Genomic DNA, 22,634 nt, shown 5'->3' on the forward strand with positions numbered 1-22,634 from the left:
CAAAGAGGCAGGTTACGAATTGTCTTCTCATTTCTCTTCATTTGAGCAAGGCTTTAGAATGTAGATTGAAGTCTTGAAATACTTTTCCCCTTTTACTGAAGATCTTTTGTTTTTCCAGATGAATTTTGTTATTATTTTGTCAAATTCTAAAAAGTATCACCTTCATAACTTGATTGGTATAGCATTAAAAGTTTAAATTAACATTTGTAGTATTCTCAGGTCTTTCTGCTGGTTTCCTTCAGAATTTGTTGTTTCTGAGTGAAATTGTTAAATTTAACAATTAGATGTCTTAAAGTTGGCAGCATAGGGTTGTTTTTGTTATTATTTTCTTTTTCCTAAGGACAATTTGTGCATTCTTTTGACTCAGGCTTTGTTTTCTGTCCTCAGAAGTTCTGGGCAACTTTTTGGTATTATTTCTTGCATTACGGTGTTCAGGTTTTTGACTTGTTATGCTGTTCTATGAGCTCTATTTAGTTGTCTCCATGCATTCTGTCTTCAAAATCAACATGCTCTGTTTGTACAGAGATTATACTTTCTTTTATGTTATTGCTTTTTGCTTTGCTTTTCTTCTTCCATATTATCCTTCATTTCTGGGTATTTACATTCCCAATAAGTCATCTTCTTTTCTGTTTTTTTGGTGAGAATTGCCTTAATGGATTTAAAATTTTCCCATTCTGCCAATTATTTGTGGTGTACCACCCACAATTCTTATTTTTCTTTTAAACCATTCAAGAACATCTTGCTCTGGTACCTTACTCTCTTGGTAATCCACAGGGTCTTCTGTCTCATCAAGTGTTGATTCATTTTCCTTTGTCTTGCAATATTTGTTGGAAACGTTTATTGGAAAAGGTTCCAGTGTATCACCATTGCATATGATTCTTGCTCTTGGTTTTAAATACATGTTTTTATGATATAGAAATTAAGTCCTTCTATACCTATGCTTTGTTGGGTTTTTAGCATAAAAGAATGTTGCACTTCGTCATAGGCTTTTTCTGCCTCTATTAAGATGATCGTGTGGTTTGGGATATTTTAATTTTTGATATAATTGATTATGTTGTTTGTTTTCTCAACATTGAATCATCTTTGAATCATTAATGTCAATCCCATTTGGTTACAATGACTTCCTGTATTCCATTTGACAAGATTTGGTTTAAAATTTTTGAGTCAATATTCATTAATGATTTTGACCTACAGTTTTATATTTCCCTGGTTTAAGTATTAGACTGTGTAACATAAAAGAAATCTGCAGTGTGCTTTCTTTCTTAATTTTTGAGAATAATTTTTGAAGTAAGGGTACTAATTTTTCTTTACAAGCTTAGCTCCTTTACAGCTAGATCAGTTTCTTTTTCTGAAATTAGATTATTTACAGTCTCAATCTGGTCTTCTGGTACTTGGGGTATTTTATATTTTTGAAGGTATTTTTCTATTTCTTTTGAGTTCTCAGTTTTATTATCATCTAACTGTATATAATACGTACTGATTATTCTTTTTATTTCTTCTGGTTTCATTATGATTTCTCCTTGCTTATTTGCTATTTTATTGATATGTTTTTCTGCCCTCTTTTTAAAAATCAGATTAATTTCATGAGTCTTTTTGGAGAACTAGCTTTTAGTTTTATTTATCATGTGTATGGATTTTTTGTTTCCAAGTAATCTGTTTCTCTTCTATTTTTTAATATCTCCTCTTTTGTACTTCTTTTAGCTTTGCTTGTTGGTTTTCTAATTTTTAAAAGACACATTGAATTCATTAATCCTCTCTTTTTCTATTTTGTTAATGAATGTTTGTAGGAATAAAATTTTTCCCTTGAGGACTACATCCCAGAATTTTTGTCATATTGTTCCAACATTACCATTCTCTTTCACATAACTCTTAATTGTTTCTATTATTTTGTTCTTTGACCCATTCATTATTTGGATTTCATTGCTATGTTTTCATTTGGTTTGGTGTATTTTGTTTGTGGTCCCTGAACTGATAACTATTTTTATTGCCTTATGTTTGTAAAGAGTGTATTAACTATTTCTGCCTTTGTACATATGTTTGCAATATCTCTGTCCTATAATACATGGTCAGTTTTTCAAAAGTTCCATATAGTGCTGAGAAATTCATATTTTTTGCAATCCCTTTTAGAAGACTTTATAAGTCTTTTAGTCATACAACTCCATGGTAGCTCCCTCAGCCCTACCACTACTATATTCTTGATTATGTATGCCACCACTAATTTATACCCTCCTCCTCATTATCTTCTTTTCCCTACTTTCTTCAAAATCACTCCCTTGGGATCCTCAGCCTAACCTGCAGCCTTTTGCATGGGGTCCTTTTCTGTACGATGAGTGGGACAGCATTGATGGTGATAGAGAAGCCTCTGCCCTGGGGAATGGCAGGGAAATAAGTCTATGCGCATCAGGAACCCAAGTCTATGAAGAGATCCTTGAAGGATGCTGCAGTGACTGAACTGACCAGTCAGGGTTGCTAGGTCATTGTGTCTGATCTGTATGCAATGAACTTTGAGCCAAGGGCCACAAAGAAAGATTTTGCATGTCCTTTGAATAAGTCAGACTTCTTCAATTATGGGGTAGAAGCATACGTGGCATACAAGAAAGGATTTCTGTCCAGTGATGTCATTGAAGAGCAATAGAAGGTACAAGAAGCTGATTTAATCATATTTCAGTTTCCCTTGTATTGGTTCAGCCTGCCCAACATCATGAAGACTGGATGGACAGAATCCTTTGCTGAGGATTCACATTTGATTTTCCAGAATGCTTTGATAGCAGCTTTCTCCAGAGCAAATTAACCCTCATTTCCTTCACCACTGGGGGTGATGCTGAGTTGTACTCCAAAACAAGGCTCAACAGAGACATTAAATACATCTTGTGGCCTCTACAGCATGGTGTGCTGCATTTCTGTGGTGTCAAAGTCCTGGCCCCTCAGGTCAGCTTTGCTCCTGAATATACGAGAAGATGAGAGAAAGGAGATGGTGGCTTCTTGGGCAAGGAGACTGGAGACCATCTGAAAAGAGAAGCCCATAAACTGCACTCCCTCCTGGTACTTTGAATAATAACATTTTATGTAATGGACAATTTTCTTTCCCATTTTTTAAGTTGTGAGTAGCTAATGCTTTGGGGACAACCTGTTATAATCAATAAAGCTATAAAGTCACTCCCTTGGGACCATATCCTCTCACTTACCCAGCACTAGAACTTCCAACACCTTCCTCCCAGGATAAGACAAGTAGTTCTTTCAAGTCTCAAATCCCCTAGATAACAGCCAACACAAGGTCTACATTTGCTTTTGCAGAACTTTTCTCTTCATCTATGGGAGCATTCATCGGCAAAAACTCTTCCAACTACCAAAACAGAGCCTCTATCTTCTCCGCCATCCCATATTCATTCCTTCTCTCCTCTTTCTCACCTCCTCTTTCTGCAAGCTCCTCTCTTTCTGAGAGACCATCTTCTCATTGCTAACCCTACATTTAACCCAGACAGGTCCCACACTCTTCTTTATTCCTCCAATTCCCTCTCCCTTTTATCCACCCTTTCATTTGCAATGCAGTCCTCTCCGCCCCCCACCAAAAAAATGATTCATTTGTAGCAGGGTGTCACAAGGTCCATAACCCCCCAACCCCACCTCACCACTGTTACTTCCACTTGACATGTATCTTCACCCATGTTTCCTCATGTACATTTAAAAAGAAGGTTCCTACTGGTCTCTATGCCATCACAATATTTCTGTTGTTCCTCCTGTCTACTAGATGCTGCGTTTGTTTATCCCTCCTGCATTTCTGTTGTCTAGAGTGTTCAAGAAGCAAATAATTTCTTCAGGTCTGGTTTTCTTCCTAAAAATACCTCTTTATTTTGAATGTCCTTTTGTTTTTCATTTATGATCAAGGTCAGATTTTCAAGGTAGATCACTTAGTGCTACATCCTTGAGTTCCATTGCTTTTCATAGCACAATATTCCATTCTCTCCTGTGTTTTTTGCTGGTTTCAGAATAGTCTTATATTATTCAAATTTCCTTTCTTTTGTACTTAAACATTTTTCTCCGGATTTTTGGCAGAATTTATTTCCGAATCAAATTGTTAAATTTAATCACAATGTGTCTTGGAGTTCGTAGCCCTGTTGATGTTGTTTTTTCAAAAGGCAATCTATGAATTCTTTAAATTGATATTTCATTTTCTGTATTCAAAAACTCTAGACAGTTTTCTCATATTACTTATTACATTATGGCATTCAAGGTTTTTTTTCTACTTTTTGTGTTTTTCTGGGAGGCCTCTAAATTTTAGGTTGCCTCTCCATTTCTTTGAGATAACTATGTTTTGCTTGGAGAGAGGATATATTTTATTTTAATGTCTAATGTTTTTTTTCTTCTTTTCTTCTAGAATGATCTTCTCTGTATTTTTGTTCCTAATCAATTGTTCTCTTTTTCATTTCTTTGGTGAGACTTTCCTTCACAGATTCATGTTTCTCTATTCTGTCCCTAAGCTAGTTTTTGAAGGCCTGAAATCCTACTCTCAGAATTCTCATTTCTCTTTTAAAGCACCATAGAATACCATGCTATGGTTCCATGTTCTCTTCAAATTCTGCAAGATCCTCTGTCTCATCAAATGTTGGATCACTTTTCTTAATTTTCTAGTATTTGTAGAAGTCTGAACTCATTTGGCATATCAGAAGGTCATATTTTCCTTCTGTTTTTACAGTTTTCCCTGTTGATTTATCTGTTTATGTTCAAAATCTTTGAATTTTCTTCTTCCTGAGTTGTTTGGAAATTTCAATCTTTTCTTCCCCTTCTTTCCCCTATCACTCACTTTCTAATTCTCTGTTCTCTAATGGTGGTTCTTCTGGGGCCTGGATCTCAAAACTTCTTAGATTCCTCCCATTCTAGGCAATTCATGGTTTTTCCAGCCTAGATCTTTGCCTCAGGTGGTGCAGTGGATACAGTGCCAGGCCCGGAGTCAGGAAGACACTCACTAGCTGTGTGACCTTGGGCAAGTCACTTCATCCTGTTTGCCTCAGGTCCTCATCTGTAAAATGAGATGAAAAGAAAATGCAAACGACTTCAGTATCTTGCCAAGAAAGCCCTAACTGGGGTCATGAAGAGTTGGACACAAACAAAATATCTGAATAGCAACAACAATATATGCCTTGGATCTAGGTTTCAATTTGACTCCAGATGGAAATCATTCACCCAAAAGTCACCCACATATTAATTCAGTGGATTCTCTAGAGTTCATCCATGGTTTTCCATTAAGTAGATTCTTATATTCTTAAACATTTGCCCCAAATCAATTTTCTTGAGCTGTCTTTTCTCTAGAACAGGGGTTCTTAATCTGGGGTCTGTGAACTTTTTAATAAATATTTTGACAACTCTTTCAATATATTTGGCTCTTTTTGTAATCGTATGTATTTTCTCCTATGCATTTGAAAACATTCTGTAATGACTACCAGACTCCTAAAGGCGTCCATGGCACAAAAAAGGTTAAGAACTCCTGGGCCAAAGCTCCCTCCATTCCCTTTGAAATTAAGGTGGGAGTTCTTTAAAAGTTTTGCGCTTGATTCTTTACCCTGCCTCTATGTTCACCAGTCCATTGGGATGATATACAGTTCATGTCTATGGGATCCCAAATCCCACTCTCTCCTCAGACATATAAATAATTTTGCACTAAACCAATGATTTCACTGGTATAGAGAACTTCCTGGTAAGGAAACTCCCTCTACCAATGCAGATCTGCATTTGTTTTTGCAATTTAAAGTACCTTAGAGATGTCTGAGGCAATGAGAGATTAAGTAACCTGCCCAGGGTCATAATCAGTACATGCCAGAAACAAGAACTGAAACGAGATCTTCCTGGCTCCAAGAACAGCTCTTTGTCTATTATGCCAGGCTGCCTCATCAGCAAATATTAGCAACTAAAATCCAATTACATTTTAATGATTCTAGCTTAATCTGCAAATGACTTTTAGGAAAGAAACTTTAAAAAAAAACATACACGCAGATGTCATAATCATAAAATAAATTTCAAGATTTCATCGAATTATAGATCCATCAAGGACAAACCTAGACAAAAGAGAAAAATCACAGAAAAAAACATCAACTTATTAAAGCAAACACAAAACAAACTTAAAACACAATATACAGTAACAAAAAAAGAGCATCTAGTTTCTCAGAATGAGTTCAAGTCACCAGACTTAGATGAATTCCTTAGGAGGTACTTAAAAAACCAGTTAGTATGATTGCTGAACCAATTTCAGTAACCTTTGAGAGAACATAGTGAATGAGAGAAAAGCCACAAGATTGGATAAGAGAAAATGTCTCAGTTTTAAAAAAATTGAGAGTGGAGCTTGCAAAGTAAAAGACAGTGAACTTGAGTATAATTCTTGTCAAACTTGTAGTATGCTTTTACTAAAGAAATAGTTAACAGATAACAAACAAGTATTAAAGGAGTGGTGATCACCAAGAATCAGTGTGATTGCATCTAGATCAGCTCATGCTAGACTAACTTTATGTTCTTTTTTTTTTTTAGACAGGTTTATTCAACTAGTAGATCCAAGGAGATGTTATCGATCAAGTTGAACTGGATTTTAGCAAAACATTTGAAAATTTTCTCACAGTCTTCTTGTTGATAAGTAGAAAAAATATAGATTGACCAGTAATAAAGTTAGGCTGATTCAGAGCTGGTCGAATAGCCAGAGCTGAAGAGTTTGCAAATATATACACATTAATGCCTCTGTGTCAACTTGGAAGGAAGGCCTAGTGGAGTGTGCCAGGGATCTGATCTCAGCCTTGTTAATGCTGTGAAATATTTTCTTCAGTGACCTAGACAAAGAAAATAACAGCATGTTCATCAAATTTTTAGATGAAATGAAGTTATCTTTTTATCTTTTAGATCTTTAGATGAAATAAAGATATTTTACCTGTTGGACAAAAGATTTTGCATCCAAAATACTCTTAATAATATAAGTAATAGGTAAGGTTTAAAAAAATCAAATTTAATAAGGAAAAAAATGGAAAGTCTTAAAATTTTCTGATATGCTGAATGAGTTAGACTAGCTGGCCACCAAAGTTTAACTCAGCTATTACTTAATCTCTGTGTGCCTCAGTTTTCTCATCTGTAAAATGAAGGGGAGGATTTGATGGCCTCTAAGACCTTTCCCAACTACAACTGTGATCTTATCATCTGATAGCATGTGCATTTAGGCAGTGTGTTATAATGGAAAGTACTTTGGACATTTCTCTGTCACTCTGAAGTTAGGAGTGACCGGGGTTTAAATTTGACCTTTTGATTTGTCTAGCTGTTGTGACAATGTCGTTAAGCTATCTGTGCCTTTGTTTCCAGAGCTGCAAAAGGGTAATATTAGTTCCTAGCCCTTAGGGTTCTTATGAGAATCAATTCAGATAATTTAGATATGCTTTGTCAGCCTTAAGTCTTATGTAAATGTCAATTATTATTATTATGTAGTATTTTAATACCTGGCCACATATTTTCCCTTACAAAATCAGTTATCGCTCAGACACAAAATATGCGGGTATTTTCGTAACTTGGTATCTTGATTAAGTTAATTTAATAATACAGAAGCAAAAGTATCTATCTGATATAGATACTTCCAGTCTTACGGCATTTTCTCTCAAAATTCTTCCTCCCCCACCCATGTCACAGATTCATAAATTATTCATTACAACTGGAAGGGACTTTATATTTCATTTAGTCAAACCTCAGAAATTGAGGCCCCTAGAGTGAACTGACATGCCCAAGGTCACACAGATAGTCAGTTCCAGAGCTTTGAACACAGTTCAGGTTTCCTGACTCTCCACCTAGTATTCTTCACTAGATACCAGGAGCCTTAGACAAAAAAATTACAACTACTCCCCCCATATATACCACAAACACTTGTGTATTATTTGTTTTTCTTTTGAAAAATTACATTTGCATCCTTTGTTTGTATATTCCATGTCTTTCTAAGTATATCCTTTCTCCCTCTTCTACCCAGAGAGCCATCCCTTGTTACAGAGAATGAATTAAGAAAGATGAGAGAAAAAAATTCAGTTCACTAAAACGAATCAACACATTGTATGCAAGTTGCCATAATTCCCTCACCTCTGTAAAGAAAGAAGGGAGATGGATTTTCTCATCTTTTTTTCTTTTTCTTCTTATCTTTTTTTGCAAAGACGGTCAAGTTCAGTCACCATAACTATGTACCATTCCGTTTCATTTTATTGTTCTTGTTTTTTATTTTCATTGTTGTAGTCCTTGTGCATATCATTCTCCTACTTCTGCCTTCTTTACTTTATATCAGTTCATATATCTTTCCATGTTTCTCCATATCCTTTATATTAATTGCTTCTTCACATTATACTAATACTTAATTACACTCATGTATCTCAGTTTGTTTAGCCATTCCTCAATTGATGAATATCCACTTAGTTGAGTATTCATTGCTAGTATTAAAAAAAAAGCACCACCATAAATAATTTGGTGTATGTGGATACCTAATAATTATTAGGGCCACAGGTTGCATCTATGAGCTATCTGATTCTCATCCTGAAGACAGCAATCACTCAGGTTAAACCACCCAGTTCTATCTTTCTCTGAATCAAAGCCCCTTCAAATTTAAATCTTCAAGTTTGAAAATAGCTGACTAAGCTCAAAGCCTCTCAGCAGAACGTAAAAAGTTGAAAAGTTCGTATGAGTAATTATATGATTCCTAGCAAGAGCAACAAAGGAAGCATGAAGCAATGGCCCCATAGAGTATAGGAGACATTTAGAAGTTCTAATGTTAGAGCTGGAAGGAACCTTAGCAACCATCTAATCTGCCAGCCTCATTTTACAGATGAGGAAAGTAAGTGGCATCGGTCTTACATCTCCCCTACTGACTTTTGCATTAAAAGGCTGAGCCCTTCAGAAGGTGATTATTGTTGGAACTGTGATATTCCTGTGAAAAATGTATCTATTTTTAAAAAAGAATGAAAGAGATACTAAATACACCGAAGTCTTGGCAAAAGTCTCTCTGTAAGCAGGACAATATTCAAGTGCTAGAACTAGTCTGACTGAAGCACTTAATGGACCCAATTCATGCAGCATGTGAATTGTCATATGTAGCAAGGACTGCTACTTCTAGGGATAGATTTGCTACAAGCAATGAATCTTTCAGTCAGATCAGATCTGCACCTGATTCTATTTTCCTCACTCTTCTGAATATATTTTCATCCTGAATTTATTTTCCATTTCTTTCTTGGTAGCCCCCTTACTAAAACCCAACTTTGTTACATATAGCCTCTTATGTTGCAAATACTTGGTAAACTTAAATATGATGGCTATAAATCCCATTTCATATTCTGCATAAACCCTCTAATTCAGATACCCTCTTCCCTTTAAAGTAGATGATAATTCCAACTGTAGAAGATCTGTGTGGTTGGTTCTATAAAGGGATGAAAATCAGGCCAATAAAGCTGGCTACAAGTCTCTGAACTTAAGTCCAGTTCAGGAGCATAAATTAATCCTGACCTTAGGCGAAATAACATTTCAGCTATAGGACTAAAGGAGAGCTGCCTAGCAATGCAAACATACATTTGAACATTTATTGGCTATTTCAAAACATCTAGTTTTTTGCAATTAAAGCATATGTTTCTTGGAAGTTTACTTGAGGATGTAAATCCTAAAAATATGGAAAATCATTCTGACCCTTAAGTAAAAATGCTGTCATGTTCCAATCATATGCATTGTGTTATGCCTACGCTCTTGGTAGAAGAACAGCTTTGACCTACACTTATTGCGGGGGGGAGGGGGAGAGAAGAAGGGGGTAAGAGGCCAGAGACTGATGTTCTTTGCTAATCACCATGCACAGTGACTATTCTATTGCTCAGTTTAACCTACAGTTACTAATGGTAACATTCTTAGACCATGAAGCTGGGAAGTGAGGACAGCCCTAAACTAATTTTCTTCAGGTCAGTTGTGAAGAATAGAAGGACCTCCCTTCATTCAGACTATATTTTAAAACTTTGGAATTCCCATTTCTTTTTTTTCAAATTTTATTTATTTGTTTGTTTTTAGTTTTCAACATTCACTTCTATAAGATTTTGAGTTCTAAACTTTTTCCCCCTCTCTACTCCCCTCTCCAAGACAGAGTACAATCTGATGTAGGCTATACATGTACAATCATTTTAAACATGTTTCCATATTAGTCTTGTTGAAAAGAAGAATTAGAACCAAAGGGGAAAATGACAAGAAAGAAGAGAGAGAGAGAAAGAGAGAGAGAGAGAGAGAGAGAGAGAGAGAGAGAGAGAGAGAGAGAAAGAGAGAGAGAGAGAGAGAGAGAAAATAAGTCTGTTTCAATCTGCGTTCAGACTCCCAAATTCTTTCTCTGGATATAGATAGCATTTTCCAGCATGAGTCTTTTAGAACTGTCTTAGATCATAGTGTTGCTGAGAACAGCTAAGTCTGTCCAGATCAGTCATCGCACAATGTTGCTATTACTTTGTACAATATTCTCCTTGTTCCACTCACTTCACTCAGCCTCAGTTCATGTAAGTCTTTCCAGGTTTTTCTAAAGTCCACCTGAACAATAGTATTCCATTACATTCACATACCACAACATGTTTAGCTATTCCCCAATTGATGGGCATCACCTCAATTTCTAATTCTTGGCCACCAGAAAAAGCTGCTATAAATATGGATTTTTTGCATGTGGGTCCTTATATGCATAGTTTTATAGCCCTTTGGCATAGTTCCAAATTGTTCTCCACAATGGTTGGATCAGTTCATAACTCTACCAACAATGTTTTAGTTTCCTAATTTTCCCACATCTCCAACATTTATCATTTTCCTTTTCGGTCATATTAGCCAATCTGATAGGTGTGATGTGGTACCTCAGAGCCATTTTGATTCTCATTTCTCTCATCAACAGTGGTTTAGAGCATTTTTTCATATGACTATAGATAGCTTTAATTTCTTCCTCTGAAAACTGCCTGTTCACATCCTTTGACCATTTATCAATTGGAGAATGACTTGCATTCTTATAAACTTGACTTGGTTCTCTATATATTTGAGAAATGAGACCTTTATCAGAGACACTGGCTGTAAAAATTGTTTCCCAGCTTTCTATTTCCCTTCTACTCTTGGTTGCATTGGCTTTGTGCAAAAACCTTTCAATTTAATGTAATCAAAACCATCCATTTTGCATTTCATAATGTTCTCTATTTTTTGTTCTGTCATAAATTGTCCTGTTCTCCATAAATCTGGCAGGTAAACTATTCCTTGCTCTCCTAGTTTGCTTACAGCATCAGTCTTTATATCTAAATCATGTACTCGTTTTGACTTGATCTGGGTATAGGGTGTAAGATGTTGGTCTATACCACTTTTCTGCCATACTAGTTTCCAGTTTTCCCAGCAGTTTTTGTTAAATAGTTATCCCTTTTTAAATGGACATTTATTTCAATGATATTTAACAAGAATAAAAGTACAAATATTGCCCCTCCCAAACCTCAGGGGCATACTCTCTCCTCTCCTTGCTTTCTTGAGAGAGTGGGCTCACTATTACCTCAGTTTTTATGTAAAATCAATCTCTCCAAATTCACGATCAGATATGTCACAATTACCAGATAAGTCCTCATTTCAGCTACCATTGATCTACATCTCAAAGGTTGTTCCCCCTTTCTTGAGTGATTGATGCTAAGCTGGCTATAAAACCTAGACACTGGGATTCTAAGGTGTTGTAATACTGGGATGCTACTCTTTCTTCCACTAAAATGAAAGAACAAATGCCAAGGCAGACAAAGAATAAAGGTCTACATTTACAAGGCCATGTGGCCTCAGTGGGGTGAAAAAAGGGTCTTTCCCTTTACAGCATCATCTCTCACCAGATGCATTGAGTTAAGGAATCCAATCAGGAGCAGAATAGCCAACAGAAAAGAGATTAGTTGAGGCCAACTAAGGCCTTTTTTGAAGATATTCCCCATTTCTGGCTATTCAGCTACTCATAAAGCCTCCTCTTGACCATGTGGTTAGCAGATAAGAACCACTTAGAGAATTTCTACGCATGCTTCATGCTATCTCCAAGACATTTCGATTACATAATGATGAGTCTACTGGAGTACAGCTCCCTAGTATCTCCACATGGGGAGATGCCACCAGAGGTGCTCTTCACATGAGCCAGACTGTCATTATACACTGATCTCTAGGGCTAAGCAGAACAAAATTAGTCCCTACTCAACATGACAATGCTTTAAGTACTTGAAAATAACTATATCATTTCACCCACAAATCTTCTGTTTTTCAAGCTAAATACTCAAGAATTCCTTCCAGTGGTCCTTCTATGAAATAATTTCAAGGCTCTTTACTATCTGGATCTCCCTCCTCTGGATGCAGTCTTACTTGTCAATGTTCTTCCTAAAGTATGAAACTCAGAACTGAACATACTACTCCAGATGGAACAATGGTGGTATAATCTCCATGGTCTATGACTCTCTAACATAGGTTAACATTGTATTACTTTTATTGACTGACAAATCACACTGATGACTCACTGTCATCACTCTTCAGTCTCTTCCAAGCTGTTCTTTACTTTATTTGCCATTTAGCAACTATCAGTTGTTCTTCTTTAGGGAGATCTAGGCAGTGTAGCAATAAAGTTTTGAGCTTGAAGTCAGGGTGCTGGGAAAAAAAGACAAACAGGAAATAGCACATTTTATACCTTATTTCAACACTTCTAGGATGCAAGATTCTATCAGTGTCAGATTCCAGAGTAAGAAGAACATTGGTTCTAGTATCAGAGAGTCTATATTAAAATCTTGTCTCCAGGACTTGTTGCCTACATGACCTTGGGAAAGTCACTTAACCTCCTTGGCCTCAGTTTCCTTATGTGTAAAACAAGGGGGTTGAACTAGATGGCCTCTGAAGTCCTTTCCACCTCCAGATCTATGATGCTATGAGCTCCTAATGTCTATATGCTTTAAAAATAGCCTTTGTTCATTTTGGGCTGAAAAGAAGTCATCACTCACATCAATTTTCTGATAGTGAGCCTCTTAGAACTCAACTAGTTTTAGACGACATTCAGTATATCACATGACCTATACTTGAAGCCTTTCTAGTATAGTAGAGATTTGCAGAGCTGTGTTCCACTAACATAGCCATCAAGACTCTACCATCACTTTCACACCACAATGGGGCTTTAGAATATGATTCCAGTCATAGAATTTAAATAAAAGAAAGCTATTATATTTCAGAAGCTGTTAAGTACAGGAACAAATAAGAAATACATGGTAAAAGTACTATATGACTCTAGCAACAACAGACCCACCAATTTCACATAGGCATTTAGACAAAAACTGGAGTGAGTTATTTTTAAAAAATATAATATAAATATATATATACATATATAAATATATACATAATATATAATAATAAATATATAAAATATATGTAATACAGAGATTTATCAAGAGGATTAAGTGCATAATGAATACTGTTAGGTTCATTTAATTCTTTGAATACCAAAATGAGGATCCTGATCTTTTGGTAAGGATAGGTCATAGAATAGATCCTTGTCATAAAAGAGATAGCAAAACATTATACCATCTTTGTTTTTTAGACTTTGCCACTTTTAAGACTTTTTAGTCTTGGGTGGTTACTTGATCTTTCTAAGCCTTTCTATTCATCAGCAAGGTGGGGATGATAATGTTTGCACTATCTATCCCATGGAGATGGGTTTTTTAATTCTCATTCATTTATTTTTATATATTAACTTATTTATTTTTAGTTTTCAACATTCACTTCCATAAGTTTTAAATTTTCTACCCCTCCTTTCTGCTTCCCTCCCCAAGACAACATGTAATCTCATTTATTTATTTTTAATGTTCTTTCTTTTAAAATTTTGAGTTCCAAATTTTCTCCTTCCCTCTTACCCCTCCCTCACCCACTGAAAAGGCAAGTACAATGATATTAATTATACATGTGAAATCATGCAAAACATATTTCCATATTAGCCATATCACTAAAAAAAAAGCAAAAAACAATAAAGAACAAGAGAAAATTATACTTCAATTTGCACTCAGAGTTCATCAGTTCTCCCTCTGTGAGTGTATAGCATTGTTTCATCATGAGTCCTTTGGAATTGTCTTGAATGATTGTATTGATCAGAATAGCCAAGTCTTTCTCAGTTAATCATCATTACAATGTTAGGCCAATTCTGTTTTTTAAGGTGTTATATTCTTCAGTATTTTTTGTGCCTCTTTTACTAAGTTGTTAATTTTCTTTTCATAATTTTCTTGCATCACTCTCATTTCTTTTCCTAATTTTCCCTCTATCATTCTTATTGCTTTCTTTAGTTCTTCCAGGAATTCTTGTTGGGCTTGGGTTCCATCAACATTTTTTGAGGCTCTGCTGATAGCTGTTTTCACACTGTTTTGTTCTTTTAAATTTCTATCTTGGTCTTTCCTTCTACCATAGCAACTTTTTATGGTCAAATTCTTTTTGTTGTTGTTGTTTGTTTGTTTGCTCATTTTGTAGCCTACTTCTTTACTTTGAACTCTTTGCTAAAGTTGGGGCCTGCTCATCTGGGAGTGGGAAGGCACTGTCCCAAGCTTCAGTGATTTTTTCATGCTACTGTTTTCAGAGCTAGTTCAGGGAGTCCATGAGTTTACAATGCTTCCGAGGTGGTGTGAACCAGGAAGAGGTACATTCACTGCTCTTCTGTTCTGTGCTCTGGTCTTTACCCAGGAAGGGCCCTTGCTCCCCTGCAGTCACAAGCACTAGTACTCCTCTTGGTCCTAGAACTGCGACCAAGTCCCCTGGTCCCCTGTGATCAATCAGAAGCACTTCTCTCCTCTCTGGAACTTCAACCCAGAACTGCTTATGGGCAATAGACTTGCCACTCAGAGCCGGTTGAACCCAATGGCAGCTAAAAGTCCTCTATAATCTTTTTCTGACCAGTAGTCCAACTCCCTTACTGTCACTGGACCGAGAGCTCCCAAATTGCTGCTGTTGCTGCCACCTACTGTCACAACCACCTCCAAGACCTACTACTGGTGCTTCTACCATTCTCTGAGTCAGCTATCACCCCAGAGTCATAGACCTCTCTCGCCAATCTCCTTAGTTGTCTTAGGCTGGAAAAATGTCTTCCTCTGACCTTTTATTGGCTCTGCTGCTCCAACATTTGATTTGAGGAGTTATTTTGAAGTCGTTTGGAGGGGAATGTTAGGAGAGTTGAGTTGGGTTGCTTCCTACACTCAGGCATCTTGACTCCACCCTCCCGTGGAGTTGTTCTGTGATCAAATTAGGTAATATGTGTAGAGTACTATAGAAAGGTAACAGTTATATATGTATGTATATATGGATATGAGATAGATTGATAGACTTATAGATAGAGTATATTATGTATTCTTAATGGATAAAAGGTAGGAAGGGCATTTATAATCTTATTTCATTTGGGGAATGATGCATATTTATACCAGATATAGATAAGGATATAGATAAGGACTGGACCTTCCAGATGAGGAAAGTTCCTCTAGGCATAGATCTTATGTTAGTATGTGCTACACAAAACTAGACTTCTGAATTAACTGGCATTTTCTAAATTTGGTCTTAACGAGAAACATGAAAATCACAATAAAGGAAATTTACACCTATAATATATGCATATGTGCATACATGGAGCAGCTGATAGAGCATGAGGCTTGGAGTCAAGAAGACCTGAGTTCTAATCCAGCCTCAGACGCTTACTAGCTGTGTGACCCTGGGGAAGTCACTTAACCCGTTTAGCTTCCATTTCCTCACCTGTGTAAAAATGAACTGGAGAAGGAAATGGCAAACCACTTAAGTGTCTTTGCCAAGAACACCCAAATGGGGTCATGAAGAGTCAGGCATGACTGAAATGACTCAATAATAATAACAACAATCTCAAAGATATTTCTGAGATTTGGGAAAATAAGACTCATTACTGAACCATAACTGTAATAGGGTATATTTTATTTAAAAGAAAGATCAATAGAATGGGAAGGGCAATAAAACTGTCCATAAGAAAGGAATAGAGCTAAATAATCATTTGTGACCCTGAGAGCACAAACCAAAGAAGATGTGGGTAAGCATAAAAGTAGAAAGGACAGGAACGATATGTTTCTGGAAGCAGATTACAGACTGCTAGGCCAGATGGAAGATATAGACAATGCTTTCCTAATACCAATCATAAACCTGATCTAGAAGCTACATATCATGGTGATGGAGGTTTAAATGTCTAGACAGTTCAGCTCTCTAGGTAGAGGAAGCAATTAGGGAGACAGCTATTATGAATTTAATTATGACCAACAGTGAAGGGCTCATGGGTAATGTTAAAATGATAGGAACCTTTGGGCAAAATAATCATATCATGTCAGTGTGTATGAAGCAATAGAAGGGAATTCTAGGCATAGACAGACATGCACCTAAGACTTTAGAAAATGAACATCATACTTTAGATGGCTGAGGAAAAATAAGTATAATCCTACTGCTAAGAAAATAAAAGACAACATAGTTCATGAGAGATAACAGGTTACAAGAAATAAAATTTTGCTATAGTGACATGAACAACTTCACTGGAAATGAAAGTGGATGAGACTTGAAAGGAGATAAAGAAACTAGGGTTGGATTCTGAGGTTTCACCTCATACCTAACATTTTGACAAAGATGAAAAACACAGAAATAGTCAGCATTGGAAGGGGTATGGGAAGGCAGGCTGTTGAAAGAACTGTTAGTTGATACAACCATTCTAGAAAACAATTTGGAATTATGTGAGAAAAGTGACTAAATTCTTCATGCCTTTGACCCAGCAGTTCTACCTCTGTGCACTTTTTGACTCAAGGAAGTCAAAGAGAAAAGAAGCAAAAGTCCAATATATACCAACATTCATAATAAATTTTTTATGGTAGTAAAGACCTGAAAACAAAGTGGTGGTTCATTTGCAGGGGCGGGGGGACTCACAAATACATTGTAGTATAAAAATTAATGGAATATTATTGTGTAGTAAGAAATGCTGAATAGGATAAATTCTGAGCAACATGAGAAGGCTGTATAGAGTCACACAGAGGGAAAAGAACAGAACCACATGAACAATCTACACATATATAATAAAGTAAATGAAAAGAAGACTAAAAAGAAGCTGAATTCTGAGTAATCATAATAACCACTCGTGGTGTTGGAAAACGAATAATGAAACATTCATCCTTCCTTTCAACAAACAGGGAATCTCATGTAAACAATGTTGAATGTATTATCCAACTGTAAGTTCCTATCTATTGTTTTTTCTCATCTGGTTTTCTTTCTTACAAAGGAGGATTCAGTTCTGGGGGCTAGGGAACATGTACATCAAGAAATAACTGATATAAATATAAAAGCATCAAAAAAGATTCCTTTAAAAAAGAACAAAAGGGGAAGAAGCCAGAGTTGTTAGAATGAAAAAAAAATCTTTGAAGAACTTATGTATTTTCAAATGACATGTACAAAAAGGTCACATAAATGAAGACAAATACCCAAAACTGCACAAACCTATAAAAATGGCATGACTTGGTGCTCAATGCTTAATCTCTGCATTCTTATGGACTGGGTTCAATCTTAAGAGCTTCTGAACAAGTAATTATTTTTGGCTTGTATACTTGCCCATGCTTTTCCCTAGAAGCACTGAAATTTGGCCTGTTTTTCAACAAAAACAGCCACAAGCATTTACTATGTACTACTATGTCGGGCATTTTGCTAAGCGCAAAAAGAAAGGAAAGAAACATAGTCCATATTGTTGAGGAGCTAACATTCTAATGGAGGAGACTATGTATAAATAATTAAGTATATAGAAGATTTAGGTGAACACATACTGAGTTAATAGAAGGTAATCTCAGAGGGGAAGAGACCAGCAGCTAGGGAAACCAGAAAGGCTTCGTGTAAAAGGTGAGATCTGAGCTGAGTCTCAAAGGAAGCCAATGAGATGGAGTATCAAATGCAAGAAGCAGCAAGTAGGCCCATGTAGGGAATAAAAATGTAAGAAGACTAAACACTCAGAATTTTTTTGAAAGTATCAGAACTTGGCTTGTGTCTATGTCTCCATAGCAAAATGAAAGGGGCCTTCTCATCCCTTTAAAACATGCTGGCTCTCATAGCATTGAATGTAGGACACCTTACACTTCATCTGACAGTAAATGCAAAGAAAAAAATCAAATTGAAGAGACAGAAATTAAAATTGAAAAACTTTTTAAAAAATTAAATTTAGAAGAAAATGCAAAGGGCTTATAGTTGGTCTTGTAACAGTCAAGCAAATCTATCCAGCAGGCCTTTGTATATGCTAGGTACCTTTACAATCCTCCAGACTTACAAAGGAGACTGCATGGGGCCCCTCTGCAAAAGGAAAGAACTTTGTTTTGCTAGAAAATCAAGCAACTCCTCCTCTGTTGAGCCTTTGCCTTCCATTGACCTATATCGTCCTTCTGATTTATAGTACTGTCCTAAGAGGTGCTCCTTTAAAGGGAAAGAACTCTAGACTACTAGGTAGTCAAACAACCATCCCATAGTCTGCTCACTTTTCTTGGGCCTGATACAGTCACTTCAAACGTAGAAGGCCACTGTGGTGTAAATTTTCTCCTTACCCCCAACCCCTAAGAAAGAAAATGATTTATACTTAAAATGATTGCTTTGGGAACACATCTGAGAGTTTGGAGTCAGGCATCCTGCTTCTTAAAATTCATATGCAGAGGGAATTTCCTTCTTTCCTAGTATAATTATAGAATCATAATAAAATTGAGTTAAAAATGTCTTCAGAGATAATCTCTTAATCATTTCACTTTACAAATGAAGAAATTAAGGTTTAGACCTTGACTGATTTGCCCAATGCCACACAGCTACTTATTTATAGACCTGGACTAGTTCCCTTCAAACAAACAAAAAACTGAACAGAAGTACTTTTGCCCCTGACAGATTTAAATTCCCCAAATAAGCTATAATAAAATCCCTCATTATGTCTGCTTCACTTAAGACAGTTTGTGAGTTTATTTAAAGTGCATTTCTCAATATTAGCATCAGTAATTCTTTAGGATTTTGAAGTTCACAAATGAATTCAACAATCTAGTGGTGACTTTGCTTTTTCTGTTACAGAGTAAGATCATTTGTCTCAATGGTGCAGAATGAAGTCTTAGATGATACTAACTTGTATGCAGAATTCACAAGTACACTTTATTTACTATCTCTTGACTACATCAAATTGGACAATCACAAGACTCCAAGACAGGATCCTAGCAAGTGGGACTATATTACTACGCTCTATGAATTGGCTTGCTTGTATTCAAACTCAAACTATTTGATGTTACAATTATGAATAACATAATCATTTGTTCCAGCCAATAGAAACATGCAGTGCAAATTCAAGCAGATGTGACTACTTTGGGAGGGTTCATTATTCATATTTATTAAGACTTTGCTATGCCACCATAACCGTAGAAATTAAAGTAACATCTCACATAAATGTTGTTCATAACATGCAGATGAAGAGCTCTTGCCAAGATGATCAGAACAGAGGAAATAAATTCTATGCAGTACATGTTGATAAGTTCAGAAATACCAAGGCTTATTTATGTTACAAGTACTAACATTCTGCAAAAGTTTTATAATCTGTAAATTCAATTATGTGGATTGTAAATTCTGCAAAAAAGGAAGACTATCTTGAAAGAATATGTTCTCCAAACTCCATAAGAAGGAAACCCCAGGGCTGCCATTGCACATTTATATTACCTAGAATCAGAGGAAGCTGATTATTCATATGAGATCAAACCCTAGAGTTGTATCACATTCAAAGGGTCAAATGTTTCTGCATAATTACTCACAACTATATATTACAAACCCTTTACAAAGCCCTTTGCATACAATATTTTATTTGATCCTCACAACTACCCAGTGAATTAGGTGATATTTTAATTCTAATTTTATATATGCAAGTATTTTTGTTCCCCTTTTTGTACATGAGTAAAATAAGGCTAAAAGAGATTAAAGAAAGTGTATATATAAGTAAATGGCAGGTCTAGGACTTCCACCCAGGTTTCTAGTTTTAAATGCAAGGCTCCTTAAAGGAATGACTAAATTTCTACATTTTATCACAACTTCTGGTGCTGTGGAGACGTGCCATATGCATCTATAAATTAGGCAAGTGTTCTGGTTTTCCCAGCTTAAACTTCATACATTTCCATGAGATTGCTATTGAATGATTATTTCTTATGTTTGTCCAGGCCAAACCTCTTACCTGTGCATTGGAGATCATACAATTGTAAACCTACAAGAAGTGAGCCCCCTGTGGGTTTATGTGGGCAGAGGGTGTGGAAAATTTGTTTCTCTCTCCCTCTCCAAAAGGACCTTCCCTTTTTCTGAAACTGTGATAAAGGGAGGATTTTTTTTTCTTTTCTGCAACTCTGTAATTCATGTTACTACACCCTGAAGAAGGGGAAAATTAGGCTGGAAATACTCATCTGTGGTTAGGTCTACAGGTACTAATGATAGAATCCAGTTGACTGAAAAACTCCATTCATTGTGGCCGATCTACAAAACTTCTAGGAATGTCTAGAGCTGGAAGCACCTGTCTCGGTCACTCATGCAGTCATCTTGATGTGAGTTCCTTTACTGAATCTTTCAGTCTTATTCTGCTACATTGCTTGCTGATTCTATTTTATGTGTGTGTTCTTAACATAGCACAAAATGTATGTGATTGGAACCATTCTCTCTGTCTCTGTCTCTGTCTCTGTCTCTCTCTCTCTCTCTCTCTCTCTCTCTCTCTCTCTCTCTCTGTCTCTCTCTCTCTCTCTCTCTCTCTCTCTCTCTCTCTCTCTCTCTCTTTCCCTTTAGAATTCTTAAGTGACTATTGTCAGGAAAGAATCCTTAAGAAGACCTGTTGTTGAGAAGAATCTTTCTTCATAAACTATTGGAGTTTTTGGCATTAACTGGCTTCCTTGTTTGGTCCTTCTCTGCTGATCATGGGACTTGGGGGGAAAAACAACTATATGGGTTGTGATGAATGTTTCAGGGAAGAAATATTTGGGCTGCAGGGATCATTTGCGTTTTACCTGGCAGGAGAGGAAAATAAAATGCAAAGCTTCTAAGGTCCTAAGATTCTAATTTTTTATGCAGGAGTTTGGTTAATGAAATAAATATGTTTGCTAATTTCCTGTGTATTCCGCTAATGATATCTGGTGCCAATTAGCTAAATATCATTTTTTAATAATTTGCAGCATAAATCCCATAATTACATGAAATGTTTCTTATCATTGACCAGGCACAAGACATTTTACAGAGCATAACACTGAGCATTTTGTTTGTTTTTGTTTTGGAGTTGGGAGAGACTTGCTAATAATAAGGGCCCAGAAAATGGAAAATTGTATAGTGCCAAAACTGCATTTTTCAGTATTCTACAACCAGGTAGCTATTGTTAGTCATCAATATTCTATCAGAAAGGTAATGCCTTATTGAGACTCTCCCATTGTCATAAGCACACAAAAATCAATTCACAGCCAGCCCCTCTGGAAATGGCCTGCTTTATTACCCAAAGCTTGGAGATTCACTTTTAACATTGGAGGTTCTCCCAACTCTTGCTTTAGTTATATCAAAGATTTTTACCATACTTTACACTTTCTTCACCTTAGCCCTTCTTTTCTCACCCCCAACCCTCCATAGCCCTCATGAGGGAAAAGCAGGGTTGGCAATGGGGACAAAATGGTCCCCTTTCTCCTGAAAATGAAAGTTTTTACACCTGTTTCACACTAGCTTTTTCTCCTAGGTGCAGAAAATTAGTGGTTTTGTTCAAGCATTTTATTATCAAAAAGAAAGGCCAATGCATGCCACAGATGAAGAAAATAGACTGGCTTTCAAATTCTCCTACAGATGGTGGGACATTGTATGTTTTGTTCTCTGTGGGGCTGCTTCCTCTAGTAACATGTGGAACAAATGTCTCTTTTGGACCATGATGAGGTGTGCTGGATAGGTCGGCAGAATCATTGCATTTGGACGCTCAGCTGGTTTTATTTCCTATTGAACCTTTAATGGAAACGCATACACAGCAAGTCAGGGCCTGTCCCTTTTCCCTTTTTTCTTTTTCTTTTTTTTTTTATTTCTTCCAGGAGTGCTGATGATAAGGAAAGCAATGTCTAAATCTTCTTAATGGTGTTTATGCAAGCAGTTTTGCTTAGCAGCAGTCTATGGTACCCCCCTCCCTCCATCCACCCTCCCCTCCCATCTTCCTGCTAATATCACTGCTTCATTCCTTTCCCTGTTGGCTATTACTATGGACTACAGCAAATCTAAAACTAAATAATCCCCTTAGTGTCAAGTTTTCGGGGCTGAGCAAATAAATCTAACCAAATGCATTATCTAGGTAGAGGAGGCTGTTGTAAGGGGGAAAAAGATGAAAGCTATTTTATTTTAAGGCAGAGAATAAACCATTGATCGCTTTTTGGCTCACATTGTAATTTTAAATATTGTTATTTTATTTTACCTAACTACCTTACATCCTCTTTTTTGAAAAAAAAAATGTAATTAAAAATCCAGAAAAGCTTCTGAATCAAGGCATTAAAAAGGAGAAGGGAAGATTTCAGATAAGGTGCTATTCAAATTCCTCCCCAACCTGGTAATTTTGAAGAGGCAAAGAAGTATTCTAAATA

The 22,634-nt window shown here is 36.3% G+C and overlaps 1 pseudogene; it reads left to right on the plus strand.

The window, feature by feature from the left end:
* Positions 1 to 2,326: 2,326 nt before the first annotated feature.
* LOC118840399 lies at positions 2,327 to 3,055 on the plus strand (annotated as a pseudogene).
* Positions 3,056 to 22,634: the final 19,579 nt, after the last annotated feature.

This window comes from Trichosurus vulpecula, chromosome 2 (assembly GCF_011100635.1).
Source record: "Trichosurus vulpecula isolate mTriVul1 chromosome 2, mTriVul1.pri, whole genome shotgun sequence".
Lineage (NCBI taxonomy): Eukaryota > Metazoa > Chordata > Mammalia > Diprotodontia > Phalangeridae > Trichosurus > Trichosurus vulpecula.